The sequence below is a fragment of the Pan troglodytes genome, chromosome 3 (assembly GCF_028858775.2).
Source record: "Pan troglodytes isolate AG18354 chromosome 3, NHGRI_mPanTro3-v2.0_pri, whole genome shotgun sequence".
NCBI lineage: Eukaryota > Metazoa > Chordata > Mammalia > Primates > Hominidae > Pan > Pan troglodytes.
The window spans coordinates 23,187,849-23,202,938 of record NC_072401.2 but is presented as its reverse complement, the minus strand read 5'-3'; the positions used below and the strand labels follow the sequence as shown (position 1 = coordinate 23,202,938).

General features: G+C 35.0%; 1 protein-coding gene across 12 annotated transcripts in view; it reads right to left on the bottom strand.

Annotated features, from left to right (window-relative positions):
- The window catches only part of LOC461139 (cytosolic beta-glucosidase), a 1,143,797-nt gene that overhangs the window by 1,049,059 nt on the left and 79,648 nt on the right, over positions 1-15,090 (bottom strand). The gene's annotated exons all lie outside the window — the stretch shown is intronic.

The window sequence follows — 15,090 nt, the reverse complement described above, 5'->3', positions numbered from 1 at the left end:
CTCTAACCCCCAATGTAACTGGATTTGGAGATAGGGTCTTGAAGGAGGTAATGATTGTTAAATGAGGTTATAAGGGTGAGGGTCTAATCCAAAATGTCTAGTGTCCTTATAAAAAGAGAGAGAGAGATCAGGAATGTGTGAACACAGACAAAAGGTATTTTGTTTTGGCAGTCCTGGCAAACTCATGCAGGAGTATAAAGGCAAAGGGAAACTTCCAGGATGATAGCTATGCAGTAGACACAGGGAGTACCCAGTCTGTTTGAGCAGGCGACAGGCTGTGAGAGCTATTTCCTCAAGAAGATGATACAAATAGAATATCTAGTATGTTGTATTAGTCTGGGTTCTCCAGAAAACCAATAAGGTAGAGATATATAGTTTTATTATAGTAATTGGCTCACTCAATTTTGGAAACCAAGAAGTCCCACAGTCTTCTATCTGCATTCTGGAGAATGAGGAAAGCTGTTAAGCTGGTGGTATAACTGAATCTAAGTCTGAAAGTCCGAGAATCAGGAGTGCCAGTGTATGAGGGCAAGAAATAAATGTCCAGCTCAGAGCAAATTTTCCCTTCCTTGCCTTTTGTTCTATTCAAACCAACTGATTAGATGATGCCCACCCACACTGATGAGAGTAATCTTCTCCACTCACTCTACCAATTGCAATGCTAATCTATTTCAGAAACACCCTCACAGACACACTTAGAAATAATATTTTACTAGCTATGTGGGCATCTCATAGCTCAGTAAAGTTGACACATAAAATTAACCATTACATAAGTTTTATTTAAAAAATAAATTATCATGGGACTTTCAACAGTCATAAAAGTAGAATAGCATGAAACCCATGTACTTGTCACACATCTGCAGCAGTCTTCAACATTTTGCCAATCTTTTTTGTCTGAATCCACCCAAGCTTCCTCATTCAATCTGTAATCATTTTATTGTGTATCGTGAACTAACAAAAATATTGTTCTAATTGTGGTAAAATACACATCAAATTTACTATCGTAACCATTTTTAAGAGTATAGTTCTGTGACATGAAATATATTCATATTGTTTAGCAACCATCAACACTATCATTTCTCCAGAGTTTTTTAAATATTCAAAACTAAAACATTGCAAAAATTAAACAATTACTCAACATTCCTTCCTCCTCCAAGCCCCTAGTAACCACCGTTCTACTTTCTGGTTTTGACTACTCTAGGTACCTCAGAAAAGTGAAATTACACAGTATTTGTCTTTTTGTAACTGATTTATTTTGCACAGAATAATGTCCTCAAGCTTCATTCATGCTGTAGCATGAGTCAGAATTTTCTTCCTTTTTAAGGCTTGGTGAAACCTCATCATACGTACATACCACATTTTGTTGATCCACCATTTCTCAATAGACACTGGGTTATTTCCAGTTTATTCTGAATAATGCTACTATGTACATAATATGCAGGTATCTCTTCAAGACTCTACTTTCAGACCTTTTGGGCATATACCCAGAAGAGGAATGGCTAAGTCACACGGTAATTCTCTTTTTAATTTTTTGAAGACTCACCCTACTGTTTTCCATAGCACCTGCACCATTTTACATTCCCACCAACAGGGCACAAGATGTCCTATTTTTCCACGACCTAGCTGACACTTGAAATTTTCTGTTGTTTTTTTTTTTCTTAATAGTAGCCATCATATTATGTGTGAAGCAATGTCTCATTGTGGTTTTGATTTGTATTTCCCTAATGATTAGTAGTGATAAGTACATGAAAGATTCCTTATGTCACTAATGAGTAGGGCTATCTAGTATGTTAGAATGAGAGAAAATGTATAGAAATAAAAAGTATTAGATTTATTTAGCAATAAACACACAGAAAACAAAATGAACAAATAGAAAACAAGTATTAACTTTGTGTGAAAATGTTGTTCTGGAAAATAAAAATAATGATAGTATACTATGTGGTTCAGGTGTAAATAAGTTTCAGTGGTTACAATGAGGTAAACCCTGACCACTGATCTAAATACAATTAAAATCTGATTATTTGGGGAGGATTATGGTGTTGGAATCTTTCATGTAGTAGTGGAGATAGGAAGATAGAAGGAAAGAAAACTAACAAAGAGATAAATCCTCATCTTTCACAATGAGAAGTTAACTGATCATGACAGCTGCGGAAAACTAAATACATCAAAAAAAAGAGCAAGAAAATAAAAAAATGAAAAATACATAGTTAGCAAAATAAAAAGCATAAAGTAAGATGGTAGGACACAATAAAACTGATCCATTCTAACAATCTAAGTCAATGAAGTAAACTCGGTGAAAAAACAAACATTGTCAGACTAAATTTTTTTTTCAGCTATTAGTGGTTTATTTGCTTCAGTACCATATTTAATTTTTTTATTTTAGTTTTCCTTTATTTCTTCTAAAAAAAAAAAAAAAGGGATACACGTGCAAGAATGTGCAGGTTTGTTACATGGGTATACGTGTGCCATGGTGGTTTGCTGCACCTATTGACCTGTACTCTAAGTTCCCTCCCCTCACCCCCCACCCCCCTACAGGCCCTGGTGTGTGCTGTTCCTTGCTCTGTGTCCATGTGTTCTCATTGTTCAGCTCCCACTTATGAGTGAGAACATGCATTGTTTGTTAAATTTTAAAAATCCAATGATATGCTATTTACTATACTCACACTTTGAAAACATGGAGATATAAGAAAATCGAAAGTCAAAATATGATACTCTGCCCCTCCACCAAATAAAACAGCATTAAAAAAGACTTAAAAAGCAGCACTAGAGAGAACATGGGTCACTACATAATGATAAAACTATTTTAAATATACATGCACCTGAGAATATGGCTTCAAAATATGTGAAGCAAAAATTGACATAACTGAAAAAAAGTTGTCAAATCCACCTCCAAAATGGGAGGATTTAACTAACCCCTTTCTCAGCCACTGAAAAGAGTCAGACATTAACAGATTCGATCTAATTGATATACATAACATTGCAAAATAACAAACACTATAATTGAAGAATACATACTTTTCAAGCAGACAAAAAACACTATAAAAGTTGGGCACAAATTGTTCCATAAATAAACTCTTCATAAATTTCAAGTTTGAGTAAATACAGATAACAATTTCTGACCAATTAAGTTAGAATTCAATAAATAAAGATAATTAGGAAACCACAAAAGTTCAGAAATATGAAAATGCACACAGGAAGAACTTAAGGGAAAAAGAAGGAATAAATAATAGTAGTTACCAAAAATATAATAAAAACTAAATAACACAAAATATTAAAACATTGTGTCATCTGGTTTAAGTGGTACTTAAATAGAAAGGCTTGACAAAACAGAAAGCCTTAATGTATGTATTAGAAAACAAGCAAACTTCAAAGTTATTGAGCTAATCACATAAAAGAGGAAGAGGAAGAGGAAAAATAAAAGAAGGAAGAGAAAGATGGTAAAGAAAACAGAAGGAGAAACTAAGAAACAGAGAAAAACTAAGGTAAGATTAGAAATAATAAGATAGAAAAAAACTCAGGATAGAGATTAACAGAAGCAAAAGATGGTTTTTAAAAAAAGTCTAAGAAAATAGAAACTCCTCTGAGGTGTGTATGTTTTTAAATGAGGAGGTAAAAATAAATGTTAGAAATGCAAAGGGGAACATAGCTAAAGAAGCTGCAGAGATTAAACTGACAGCATCTATATGTTATTTTAAAAACTTTATAAAATACATTTGAAAAGTTAGATGGAAATGACAAATCTAGAAAATTATAACTTACCAAGATTGGCTCAAATAGAAATGAAAAACTTGAAATTAAATCAGTAGTTACTAATTATTGGTAGTAAAATCTTCCACAAAGAAAATGCCAGACCAGTTGGTTTTACAACTGAGTTCCAACAATCATTTAAAAAATGAAACAAACAAAAAATTCTACTCTTGTGCAAATTCTCCCAGAAAATAAAAAAGAAAAAAATATTCTCTTCATTTTATGTGACTAGTATAATCTTGATACCAAACCAGAAAATGGTACTACAATAAAGGAAAAAGCATAAGCCAATCTCGCTCATTAACACAGTTGCAAATGTGCTAAATAAAATAACGGGTTGCCAAATTGAACAGGTATAAAAAAGAATGTTTTACAAATCTGAGTTATAGTCCAGGTATACAAGACTAGTTTATCATTAGAAAATTCATTAATGTAATTAAACACTGATTAATGGATAGAAATCCGTGTGGTCATCTCAATACATACAAATGTTAACATCATATATGTATACATGAATAAAAGTGTTAGTAAATTGGAAATAAAAGGCAATCTCCCTATTGTAGTAACTAATAGTTACAAAAAACCTACATGCTAAAAAACATTCTTTTTAAGATCAAGAAAAAGTCAAGGATGTCTGCTATAATCAATTCTATTCAACATTACATAAGGTTTGTTAATTAGAGGTACACTGAAATAAAACTAACTAAATAATATAAGCCCCAGAGAGGAAAAAACAAAACAAAACAAAACAATCATTTGTTAACTGTAAGATTACCTATGTAAAACCTCCAAAAAAAATGTAAGGATGAATTATAAGAATAAGGGTTTACATCAATGACAGACTGGATCAAGAAAATATGGTACATATACAACATGGAATACTATGCAGCCATAAAAAGGAAAGAGATCATGTCCTTTACAGAGACATGGATGGAGCTGGAAGCCATTATCCTCAGCAAACTAACACAGGAACAGAAAACCAACGCCACATGTTCTCACTTGTAAGTGGGAGCAGAACAATGTGAACATATAGACACAGGGAGGGAAACAACACACACACAGGGACCTAACTGGGGCAGGGGATATGGGGGGAGGGAGAGCATCAGGAAAAATAGCTAATGCATGTGGGGCTTAATACCTAGGTGATGGATTGATAGGTGCAGCAAAACACCATGGCATGTGTTTACCTATGTAACAAACCAGCACATCCTGCACATGTACCCCAGAACTTAAAATAAATTAAAATAGAATAAAATGTATAGAGTTTAGCTCAGTAAACTTGCTTGATACAAAATTAATAAAGGACAATGCATTCTATACAAAGTAACAGTTATAAAATATAACATTTATATAAATAGCAAAAATACCTAAATGTATATATAATAAATTAAGTGTAAGTATGTTGTCTAGAAAATTATAAAATTTTATTGAAAGATAAGAAAGGAAGTAAAATTTTATTTCAAGAATATCTAAATATTTGTTTATGGAATATCATGTTTATGAATACAAAGATTCAATGTCATCCAGATTCTGAATCTCTTAATAGTGATCTATAAATGCTATGCAATTCCAACCCGTCCTAACAGTTTTTAAAGGAATTTAGTAAGTTGATTTTAAAACCTGTATGAAATATAAATGGGCCAAGAGTATTTAAAATCTCTCAAAAAAATATTGTATGAAACTTATCTTAAAATATACTAAGATTTAGAATAAATTTATAATAAGTAGCTTAGTGTGGCACTGGCATAGGCCCACATAAATAGATCAATGGACTTAATAGAGACCCCAGAATAATACTATGCATATTCAATATACAAAATTCAATATACAAAAGAGATGGCATTCTAGTCAGTAAAGAGGCACTTTTCAGTAAATAATGCTGGGAAAATTGATTTATATATTTTTTCATGAAAATGGATGCCCACTCACTACACGTATACACAATAAACAGGTGGATTAAATAGGAAAACTCTAAAATGTTTAGAAGACAACACAGAATATTTTTGTAACCTCAGGTTAGAGAATAAGATCTTTAAAAGACTCAAAGAGCTTAGACCTAAAGGGGGAGAACTCACAAATTCAACTGCATTAAGAAATAGTATTTACAAAAAGAAATCATTAAGGAAATTAAAATGCAAGGCACAAAGTAAGAGGATATATTTGCTACATACATGACTAATAATGAACTTTTATCTAGAACACATAAAGAACTCCTAAAAATGAATACAAAAGACCTGAATGTCTTCTCCCTGCCAAGATGTAGTAACAGGGTCTAGATTTACTCTCTCACCTAAAACAACTGAAAACCAAACAAAATATAGGACACAGTGAAATTGAAGACATTTGGCCTCAGACAACAAAGAACAGGGATCATCCACAGCCAGGGAACAAATGAGCCCCACAACTGCTCCATCGTGTTACCTTGTGAAGTTTCCAGGACACAGCGCAGACAGGACAAACCCAGAGTCTGGCAGACTTCTTAAGCTGAGGAGACAAAGCTGAGGACCCAGGGAGACCAAGATGTCTAGAATTCTCAGGGCAGAGCACCAAAGAGGGAAAGAGTTCCAAAGAGAGAACAAAAACCGTAGAAGGTCGCACTTGAGCATGCAGAATACTTATCCAGGCACATGCGTGAAGAAACCATCTGAGTTTGATTGAAAAATCACCCAAAGGATTAGAGGTGACAGTACTCAGAACTCACATAGGAGTAGTGCCCTAACAATCCTAAATGTTTATCCATGAAATAACAGAGTTTCAACATACACGCAGCAAAAACTTACAGAACTGCAAGAAATCCGCAATTATATTTGAATATTTCTGTTAAAAAGGCCAACGAGACTACAGAAAAATTGATGAAAGATGTGAAGAATTTCTTCACAGAAGGGAAAACACATGGCTAGTAAACATTTCTTTAAAAAGGTAAGAGAGTGTTAAAAATTTGGAAAATGCAAATGAAAGCCACAATGAGACACCATTCTACACCTACACAATTGGCACACATTTAAAAGTTGGGCAGTATCCAGTGTAGGAGAGGTTGTTGCTCAGCAGGAATGTGTATACAGTGCTGGTGGGAGAACAGTATGGAAACATCTACTAAAGTTAAAGAAGCACATACACCAAAACCGAGTAATTCACATACCATTGTATACCCTGTTTCTACAATGGACCAGGAGACATATATATCCATGAATGCAACAGTCAGGGAAAAAAAAGAAGAAGAAGAAGAAAAAAAGAAAACCATTGAAAACAACCCAAATTTCCTTTGTTGGCACAATAAATCAATAAACTATAGCATATTTCTATAATGAAAGACTGTACAGGAGTAAGACTGAACTACTTCTCAGATCAATGTGCATAAATGTCCCAAATATAATGAGAGAGAAAAAGTAAGTTGCAAAAAATACACATAATACATTGCCATTTATATAGTGTCCCAAAGCATGTAAAATTAAATAATAAATTATCACACTATACATTCTCATGTAGCAAGACCATATAAGCAAAAAATTGATAAATGCAAAATTCACTTTCCTGGATACCACTGGGCAGAGGGCTAGACAGACAATATTGAAGGAGGTTCTGGAAATGTGGGTGTAGGTAAACATCATTTTTAATACTATATACAGATATTATAAATATTATCTATTGTGTATCTAACAAAATCAATTTTATAATTTCATTGTTCATAGTAAAGGCCATTTATTGAGCACTAGTTTTCTGTCAACACTACACCAACAGCTTACTTCAACCATCCCATTGTTTCCCTCACTCTAACCCTTCAAAAATGCACTGTGATTATTCCAAATAAGTACAAAGGGAAACCAAGGCATGTAAATATTGAGTTGATTTCCCATGATCACATAGCTGATAACCGAACAGCAAAATGTGATACCCTTAGAGTCTTCCCTTATCAACACCAATAGATTAACCTCCTTGGAGACCATTACTAATACTTACAACTTAGGTGAGGTTTCATTAAGGGTCTCACAATCTAGTTGATATTATACAAAGAAATTCTTAGACTACATTAAGAGTTGTATTAAAACCTGTTTTAAAAAAAAACACTGTGGGAAAATAAATGAACAGGCATTCAATAATAATTCTGTTGTTGGGAGTCAGGTATACTTGCCCAAGAGAAAACATTTTAAGCCAGGGTGTTCAAAGATGAGTAAGAGTTCTCTTCTCATCGAGGGAAAGCAAGTGCATAATTCAATGGCTGTGCTGGGGTGATTGGAGAAAGAAGGCATAGAGACCCAAACCAGACCAGTTAGCAATATTGCAATATGTTTGGCAAGAAATGACAAGATCCTGTGTTTTATTTTTAGTAATTTGGAAGAAAATAAAATTGTGTTTGAAATTATCCTATTAGAACATAGAAGGGATTTCCACAAAAAAGTAAAATACTGATATTTTATCAAATATCAAAGACTTCCCAGGTTGCAAAGGATTATGAAAAGAGCATAGGCTCTGGAGGCAGGCATAAATGAGTTTATGTCTTGTCTCTACCCCTTACTATTTACATGACCTCTGTGTGTGTAAAATAGGAAGATACTATCTACTTCATAGGGTTCTAGTAGTCAAAGCAAAAATGCTTAGTAGTGTGCATGGCAGATATTTAATAATACGTGCTCAACATGTATTAGTTCTTTTCTCCTCCCTTAGGCTCAATGCAAATGACCAGTTGTTGTTTGTTTTTTTCTTCTCTCTGTGGCCTCCCTATTGATGTCAGAATGCACATGTAGAAAACACTCTGTTAATATTTGCATACTTGTCTGTGGTTAAGAATCAATGTCTTGGCTTGTATAACTTGGTCTGTAGGGCCCTCAGCTTCCTGATATAGAAAACACCATTACAAGTGGTATCCTATCACTTTAACAATTGCCATGACAATGCCTTTGCAAGGTCACAGACCTAATAGACCCCTGCACAAAGGAAATCATGTCAAGTAAGAAGTAAATAACTAAGGGGGATGGGGTACATGTATCTGTCTGTTTATTCTTCCTTCCAAACCCAAAACTGACATCACCACATTGCCTCCTTTTGGCAGCATTTCTGACTCCCCACCATTATCACATCCTCTTCTGAACACCCACCCTGCAAATAACGCATAGTGCTAGAGTCTTTTTTTTTTTTTTTTTTTGAGATGGAGTCTTGCTCTGTCACCCAGGCTGGAGTGCAGTGGCACGTTCTCGGCTCACTGCAACGTCTGCCTCCGGGGTTCAAGCGATGCTGCTGCCTCAGCCTCCTGAGTAGCTGGGATTACAGGCACACACCACCACACCCAGGTAATTTTTGTATTTTTAGCTGAGATGGGGTTTCACCATGTTGGTCAGGCTGGTCTCAAACTCCTGACCTCGTGATCCACCTGCCTCGGCCTCCCAAAGTGCTGAGATTACAGGCGTGAGCCACCACGCCTGGCTGAGTCATTTTAAAAACATTTTTCTTTGGCCTCCTTTAGTTTGAGCTCTGTCAAAGCAGGGTCCATGTTTTACTGACTTGTCTGTGTCCCTCCAGTAGTAAGAATCATGTATCAAAATAGTGCACGCTCAGTAAAATGCTTTTTGTGGGGTGTGCTTCACATAAAATACGAATATTGGTGTTTACTGTCTCATTGCTTCACAGACGTGCAGAAGTTATCTTTGTCGTGCTCGTAAGTAATTGAAAATTCTTTATTTGAAAGGTAAAATGTGACTAAAAGTTCAAGTCAATGCCCATATAAGTTGTGATTTGGTGTTCTTTCAGAAGAAAATTCTGTTTATTTTTACAACTAACATTCATTAAGAGTATTACACATAAGTACGGTATGGAAAGCTTTGAGGCTGTGGTAAGCAAAGATGCCTTGATCTGCAAGCAGCACTCTGTGCCCTAAACTAATCCTGACAGGACAAGAGCCTCCAAAGTCACAAGGGAAACCACCACACCACATGGAAGCACATTTTATTATTATGTCACAGGAGGATGGAAGTTTCCAGAAGGATCCCTCCAAGAAAAGAAAAAGAAACAAAGTTTCTGATGTGTTTGAGTAAATCAAGACGGAATTTACATTTCTGGCAGACAGTGGGCAAAAAATTAAGAAAAGGATCAAATAAAAGAAAGACAACAACAAAAAGACAATTATTAACTCAGACCAAACAAAAACTCTACTGAAAAAAAATTAGTCTTAGGACATTAGTGGCTCAGTTGCGCACAATATTTACACTAAAAATGATGTAAGAACTGAGTCACAATTTAAACAAAATTTGTTAAATAACCAAATTAGAAAAACGGAGAAGAGAAAGTTTACTTTGTATAATGTTGCATTCAGACTAGAAAAAGAAAAAATTCATCGTATATAATAGGAAGTCAATATGTCATGTTTTCAACTAGAAAAATCAAATAACTATATATGTATGTATTTACATAGAAGTAAATACAATTAAAAGTGTTGGCATTCAAGAACATAAGAAGCAGAGTGATAAAAAAGATGATGATTCTTTGCTATTGGGTGGTATGACTCTCAATGTTCTATTTCAATTTTTAAACCATGCACATATATTACAGAGACAAAACTAAACATTCAGTTAGAAAAATAAAGATAACCACAAGAGAAGAGAACTCAGACTTTTAGATCCCAAAGTAGTGAGCACCTATTTGCAGTTCAGAGTGGTATGACATCCCTTGGAGGCATGTGGAAAGGAACAAGTGTTGTTTGGTTGTCCCAGTGACTGGGATGCTACTGATATTTAGTGGCACAGCCAATAATAAAGTGGAGAGCAGCCAACACAAACAAGAAACGGCCATGTTGAACGTCAATAGCACCTCTCCTAGGAAACACTGCACTAGATGGGAAAAAGAGTAAAGCAAAACATAATGACGGGGGAAAAGCTAGAAGAGAAGAAAATACAAAAGGAAACTATAGCATTAGAAAATATACCATAATAAAGACATATGCACACGTATGTTTATTGCAGCATTATTCACAATAGCAAAGACTTGGAACCAACCCAAATGCCCAACAATGATAGACTGGATTAAGAAAATGTGGCACATATACACCATGGAATACTATGCAGCCATAAAAAATGATGAGTTCATGTCCTTTGTAGGGACATGGATAAAACTGGAAATCATCATTCTCAGTAAACTATCCCAAGAACAAAAAACCAAGCACCGCATATTCTCACTCATAGGTGGGAATTGAACAATGAGAACACATGGACACAGGAAGGGGAACATCACACTTGTGGGGTGGGGGGAGGGGAGGGGGGGGGAGGGATAGCATTGGGAGATATACCTAATGCTAGATGATGAGTTAGTGGGTGCAGCGCACCAGCATGGCACATGTATACATATGTAACTAACCTCCACATTGTGCACATGTACCCTAAAACTTAAAGTATAATAATAATAATAAACAAAAAAAATTAAAAAAATAAAAATAAAAATAAAAACCAAAAAAAAAAAAAACAGAAAATATACCATAATAATACGGCCAAAAGAAGTTGAAACATATTGGTAAGCACAAAAATTACCAATTCATTAAATATTCCTGTTTGACCAAAGGTAAGGGTTAAGAGAAAAAAGTATTTACCGTGCAAATATTTTTAAAAAGTACAATTAGCAATATTAATAATATTTTAAATTAATACAATTAGAAAGCATTAAATTGAATTAGTAATATTTTCACATTAAAAGTTACAGTGTACTAAAACTATATGGAATAACTTTTATGCATCTAACAATCGAGTTTTGAAATCTACAGATAAAAACCTCCCTAGATGCAGGAATATGTTGAAAACTGCACTAACACAATGAGAGAGTTTCTCTCAGAAACTGACAAAGAAAAAGACAATTTGATTAAAATAGTTTGTAAAGTTATTCTCCATGGTACACACGTATGTGTATATATGTCTATGTATATTTATATGTGTATGCATGTGTATACAAATGATATACCCACACGTATGAAAGAATGAGACAGAAATTCATACTCAACAACAATAAAATTATTTTCAAACACCCATATATAATTCATACAGGCTACACATATATGTGTATATATGTCTATGTATACTTTTATGTGATGTATGCATATACACATATACAAATGACATACACACATGGAAGAATGAGAGAGACAGAAATCCATACTCAACAACAATAAAATTATTTTCAAACACCCATATATAATTCATACAGGCTACACATATATGTGTATATATGTCTATGTATACTTTTATGTGATGTATGCATATACACATATACAAATGACATACACACATGGAAGAATGAGAGAGACAGAAATCCATACTCAACAACAATAAAATTATTGTAAAATTGTATGGTACACACGTGTATATATGTCTTTGTATATTTATATGTGTATGTATGCGTATACACACATACAAATGATACACATATACATATGAAAGAATGAGAGAGACAGAAATTCATACTCAACAATAACAATAAAATTACTTTCACTCATAAATAATTCATACAGGCTACATTATCTGACAACCAATCAGAAAAGAGGGAAAAAAAGAAGAGCAGGAAGGAAAAACAAAAGAAAAGTAGGAAGGAGAGAAGAGAACGAGAGGAAAGGAGAAGAGAGGAAGAAAGATTAACAATAAAAAAATAAGTCTACGTACCATCTTCTCCAATCTATGTGCTTGGAATTTTAAAAAACTCTTAAGTAAATCTTAGATTAAGCAGGAAATAAAAGCAAAATAATTTTAAGGAAAAATGTTACTAATGTTATTTTAAGAAAATAAACATCTTTAATGCAGCTAAATGCTTTAAAATGGACTTTTCCCAATTGGAGAGTTCACTGTCCAGATTTTCAGAAATTTCTACCTTAGAAAATAGATAAGAGTTTGGTTAGGCATATTGTGCCTGTTCGGTCGTCTCATTCACAAAGACACAGTGAAACCCTAAAATCAACTCAGCATTTCAAGAATCTTTACACCAGGAATGGTCCTAGACAAATGACATGATTCAAGATTTCTCTGTTAAGAAATAAAGCTCCCCAGTCCTTCTAAGATCAGTATCTCTAGGACTTGAGAAGTAAATTACATTCCCAGGATAAAAGACTCAAGCTTAGTCATACTTGCTTTTATCTCACTGTGGAACTTAACACATGGAAGGAGTTGGAATTCAGTTTTGTCACTAAGTTTAATTATTTCTTCAAAGTATGGGTGACTGGGTGACTGTGTGAAATCAGACAACTTACATAGTTACTTCATGAGATATAAGTGTCCAAACTCGTCTTAAATATTTTTAAAGTATTGACTTGATGGACAACTATTCATTTAAGATTGGCCTTTCCCTGTTCTGCCTACCAGGACATTCCCTCCCACCACCCTCCCTAACACACACACACACACACACACACACACACACACAATCATATTCCCTCTGTAGACATAGCTATAACCTGTTTGTTTTTAAAAAGGATCACTAAAACAGACCAAACTGAAATAAATATTTATTAATTTAATGCATTATCTAAATAACTGGTTTCCTGACATTAAAAGAAATATAGACTAGATGGCTGAATGACTTTACTCTCTCTCTTCCTCTCTTTCTCTTTCTCTCTCTCTTCCTTTCTCTTTCTCTCTTTCTTTCCTCCATTTATTCACTTAAGTACTTAACAGTATTTAAGTGAGACTCTGAAATGAGATTTAGAAAACTGAGTTGAGATAAATCAAAACAACTCTAAGATGAATAATACTAAGAAATACTAAATACGTAAACTAGAAACACAGATATAACTAGTACAACATACATGTAACAGATGACAGAATGTCAACTACAGCACCAAGATAACAATTAGTGTTTTGGGTGCTGGTCTAAGCTGCAAACACAAATGCATTTTCCCAAACAGGGGTCACAACACCTGACTCTCTCACCCACATCAGGGGTGGAGATTAATGAGGATTTTCAAGAGGTATTTTCCTTGAACAGAACTCTCCGTGTAATGTGCGTTTCATGCCTCAAAGAAAATGGGAGGATGATTACTTTCCTTTCATTTCAACCTAAAGGTGGACACTTGCTATGGACTGAATAGTGTTCCTTCAAAATTCATATGTTGAATTTCTAACCCACAATACCTTAGAATATGACTATATTTGGAGATAGGGCTTTTGGAGAGGGAACTAAGTTAAAAGGAGGCCACTAGGATGGGGCCCTAATCCAATATGAGTGGTGTACTTGTAAGAAGAGGAAGAGACAGCAGGGATGCAGGCATAGGACAAAGGCCATGTGAGGACAGCAAGAAGGTGGACGTCTGCCAGTCACGGAGACAGGCCTCCTGAGAAAACAAGCCTGCTAGCACGTTGATCTTGGACTTCCAGCCTCCAGAACTGTAAGAAAATAAATTTTGGTTGCTTAAGCTTCCCAATCTGTGGTATCTCGCTAGAGCAGCCCTGGAAGACTAATTCAGCACACAAATGAACTACTCAGAGGTCATGGTATGAGTCCCTTCAGTTAAAGGAATATGATGAATTGGAGTCTTAACTTCTACTGAATGAATCAAGAACCCAGGAAGAGAACAAGAGGAAAGAAACAAAGATGATGAAAGAAAGAAGAAGCAAAGGAAAACTGAAGCTGGGTTGGGATCTTCCTGCAGCCCTAGAGACTGAGAAAAGGATGTGCTTATGTTTCCCCTGGACAAGACACGGCATAGGTGAAGGAGTAAGCACAGTGATGCCTTAGCATCTCTCCAAGGAGGCCTACAAAGGCAAACAGAGTTTGTATTCATGTCTTACTGCTGCTGTAACAAATCACTACACACTTGATGACTACGGACAATTCAAATGTATTCTTTCATAGTTGTAGAGCCCAGAAGTCTGAAATCAGGATGTTGGCGGAGTTGGATCCTTCTGCAGTCACTGAAGTAAGCACTTATCCCATGCCTCTTTTCCATCTGCTGCTGCAATTCTTGGCATTTCTTGGCTGCTTGATGCATCACTCCAGTCTCTGCTGTTGTCTTCTGATGTCCTTCCCCCTTGTGTCTCTGTGTCTTCTTTTTTTCTGTCTCTCATAAGGGACACTTATTGAATTTAGGGCTCCTTCTAAATCCAGGGTAATTTCATCTCGAGATCTTTATCTTAATTATATCTGCAAAAATCCTATTTCCAAAGAAGGTCACTTTCACGGAGAGCAAGGGTTAAGACTCAGACATATCTTGTGGGGGTGGCTGCTCAGACCACTGCAGACCTCAACAAATGGAAGCTAGGGTAAATGGCTAGATGCCCACAGGACAGAGAAAGTGATGAACTGAAGAACACAGCATCACCTGCATCTAAGATACTAGAGTACTTCTCAGCAGTGGGCCACACAAATGTCTGTAAGAAAAAGAAT